Consider the following 3,981-nt stretch of genomic DNA (forward strand, 5'->3'; position numbering starts at 1 on the left):
CCAGATGCCAACTGAAAAATATTTATTGATAATATACACCTTGACTTAATTTTTTAAATGCTCACGAGATGGCAGTGGAAAATAATTTTCATGACTTACACTCCTGTTTTATTCTCAAGATTCGCACAAAATAGGAGCAGAGAAAAATTTCATGATATACCCGGGGGTGTTATTTTTTTAATGCACACGAGACATAGCTGCAGAAGTAAGTTTTCATGATATACACTGTGATGTTATTCCCAAAATGCCCACCAGATGGCAGCATAAAATACAATTTTATGCCACCAACACCTATGTGTTATTTTTAAAATGTCCACGAGATGGCAGCAGAGAACAGTTTTGCAGGACATGCACTCCTGTGTTATTCCCAAGATTCACATGAAATCGGAGCAGAGAAAAATTTCATAACGACCTACCCTGGGGTGTTATTTTTTTAAGGCACATGAGATGTAGCAGTAGAAATAAGTTTTCATGATATACACTATGGTGTTATTACCAAAATGCCCACCAGATGGCAGCAGAAAATGTTTACGATGACGTACATTTGGGTGTTATTTTCAAAATGCCCACGTGATGGCAGCAGAGAATAACTTTTCATGACATGCACTTCTGTGGTTTTCCCAAGGTGCACATGAAATGGCGGTGGAGAAAAACTTTTCACAATGACATGCCCTTGGGTGTTATTTACAAAATGAACACGAGTTAGCAGCAGAAATAACTTTGCATGACATGCACGTTGGTTTTGTTCCTAAAATACCCACCAGATGGCAGCAGAAAATAAATTTTTATGATGACATATACTTGGATGTTATTTTAAAAATACCCACAAGATGGCAGCAAAGAAAAACTTTTCATAACGACACGCTCTGGATGTTATTTTCAAAATGAACATGAAAAAGCAGCAGAAATAACTTCATGACCAGCACTGTGGTGTTATTCTCGAATTGCCCACCAGATGGCGACAGAGAATGAATATTCATGATGATCTACACTTGATGACGAATACTCGGGTGTTATTCCCAAAATGCACACCAGATGGCAACAGAGAATAGCTTTTCATCATGACATTCACTTGAGCGTTATTCTGAAAATGCATACGAGATGGCAGCAGAGAAGAGTGTCTCTCTGCCTTAAGGGCTCTGCCCGCTCGTTAAAATAAGAATCTAGAATCTTGGTACTAAGCACACTTTGAAATACATCCTGTTTTAGGACCTTCACAAGCCTCATCTAACATATGCACTACCTCCATTTTACAGGAATTTAAACTGAAAACAGATTCTAACAGAGTGCTGAGTCCAGGAACCTACACTCACACAGGATCCTGTTCCCTCCCTGGACCATGACTCTCCCTTCTACAGTGGAGCTCCGCACCCCCAGAGTGGGGCTCTCCCCTAGAAGAGGCGCTCCCCTCCAGAGCAGAGCCCCCACTTAGATCATGGCTCTTCCTACAGTGGGGCCTCCTCCAAAGAGCTGGGCTCTCCCCCCAGCACGGGGCTCCCTCCTGGAATGGGGCCTCCTCCAGAGCAGGGCCCCACTGAGTATGAGGCTCCACTAAGAGTGGGACCGCCCATAAAAGCTCCACTAGAGTGGGGCTCTTCAACAGGGTTGCTGTCCCCCAAAGAGTGGGGCTCCCTACCTGAAGAGGGTCACCCCTCTCTGCAAAGAACTCCCCCTTCTATAGTAAGGCTCACCCCCATAAGAGCGCAGCGCATGTCACCCCCTTCTAGAGTGGGACTCCACCCCTAGAAGGAGGCTTCACTCCCTAATAGCAGAGTTCTTCCCCAAGATGTGGCTTCCCCACAAGAAAGAGGGGCTCCCTTCTGAGAAAGGCAAGAGTAAATCCTAAAATACAGCATGGACTTTGGGTGATTAACACGTAGCAGGGTAAGTTCACTAGTTACAGGAAACATACCACTCCGGTGGGGGATGAGAACCAGGAGGAGGCACGTCTGTGCGGGGGCAGAGGGTGTGTGTGCAATTTCTTCCTCTCGATAATGCCGTGAACCAAAACTTTTCTGATAAAAACAAAACTTTATAAAAGGATGTTTCTAAGAATGCTAACCGCATCTGTGAATAAGCTCAGTATTTGTTTATTGAAAGAATATATACATTACATTGTGATGCACAGAATACACTATGTAATGTCATATGACTAAAAGATATTTCTTCAGGTGACAGAACTTCGTTGCACCTGGTACAGTCGTCCCCCTTTATCTGCAGGGCATATGTTCCATGACTCACAGTGGATGCCTGAGACAGCGGATAATATCAAAACCTATATAGACTGTTTTTCCTATATATGCATATATACATACATACATATCTTTTCACTTAAAGGACGCGCTTTATGGCTTCTCTTTGGCATATCCAAGTTGCCAGCATCACTACTTTGGTGCTTTGGGGACATTATGAAGTAAAGTAAGGGTCACTTGAACACAAGCACTGTGATACCACAACGGTCAATGTGACAAGCAAGATGGTTACTAAGCGACTGATGGGTGGGTAGTGTGCAGAGCATGACTGTGGACACAAAGTTTAACAAAAAAAAAACTTGGACTTTAAAAAGTTAAAAACTTTGTAAAAGACCTTGTTCGGAGATCAAAAAAAAAAAAAAAAAAAGCCACAAACTGGGAAAAAATATTTGCAGAAAACATATCTGATAAAGGATTTCTGCTCAAACTATACAAAGGAGTCTGAAAGACACAACTCCACTAAAATTGGGTAAAGATCTGAACAGCTGCCTGGCCAAGGAAGAAATGCAGTCTGGAGAAGAAGAGGGGTTCTGTGGAGAGTGACCTCATGGTGATCTGATCACAAGTCCCTGACTGGGAGTATCGCGGTGGGTCATCACATCCCAGGTGTAACTTCTTCACTGGGAGGCTTGTCTCTGCCTTAGACAAGCCCTGTGCACTGTCTCTGTGCACCCAGGTGACACCCTTGTGAAATGCCCTTCTCACCCCTCCTCCAAAGTGTGACAGCACACGATCGTCACTAGTTTGCGATCCCGTCCTGGCCTCGCTTTCTCTCACCCTCATGTCATCATCCTTACGTTCCCTCCTTAATTCCAAATGCATAAAAGAAACTGCAAAACGAACGTTCTCTGGAGCATTAAAGAGTTTGCTCCCGAGCATATCTCATCAGTTTGGCTCAAATAAACTTATATAAAAATTCTCTACATGTTCGGATGTTTCTTGCATCAACAATAGATAGCGAATAAGCTCACGAAAATGAGCTCAACATCATATATTTTGGGGGAAGTACAAATTAAAATAACAATGAGACAACTCTGCACTCCTATTAGAACTGTTAAACTCCAAAAAAATGGCATCACCAGCTGCTGGGCGGTAAAAGCTATCAGCACCCTCATTCGTTACTAGCAGGACACACGGCCAATTTTGGAAGGTAGCTCAGCATTTTCCCCAAAGCTAAACAACTCTCACCGTAGGGTCCAAAAATCATGCCCCTAGTATTTATACAACTGCTCTGGAAAACTACGTCCAAATAAAAGCTAGCATGCGATTACACACAGCAGTTTTATTCATAATGGCTCAAAACTAAAAGAAATCCGGATGTCCTTCAGTGGAAGAATGCATAAGCAAATTGGAGAACACCCATGTGAGGGGGAGCAGGATATGTCACCCCAAAATGTGCCTCTTTGCATAAAGATTATTTTAAAAAGAGCGGACACAGGAGAATCTCTGAAAACCAAGTACTAACTGCCCTTTTGAGAGTGTCATGCCTGGCACGGAGCCCCACCTGTGCAGCCAGGTTCGGAGCACAGTCCCGGGGTGACCTGGCGTGTGAGCGGCTTCACAGTGACCGGTGTGTGCAGCCCCTGGGACCAGGGCCTGAGGGCCGTTGGCCGTGACCATCCTGCAGCTCACAGTTTGGGAGCCATTTTCTTTGGGCGAGTTCACCACAAAAGCAGGTGGACCTGGAGTTGTCAAATTTATCACAAGTAACAAAACAAGTAGTTAAAAC

Source organism: Pteropus vampyrus, unplaced genomic scaffold (assembly GCF_000151845.1).
Source record: "Pteropus vampyrus isolate Shadow unplaced genomic scaffold, Pvam_2.0 Scaffold157, whole genome shotgun sequence".
Taxonomy (NCBI): domain Eukaryota; kingdom Metazoa; phylum Chordata; class Mammalia; order Chiroptera; family Pteropodidae; genus Pteropus; species Pteropus vampyrus.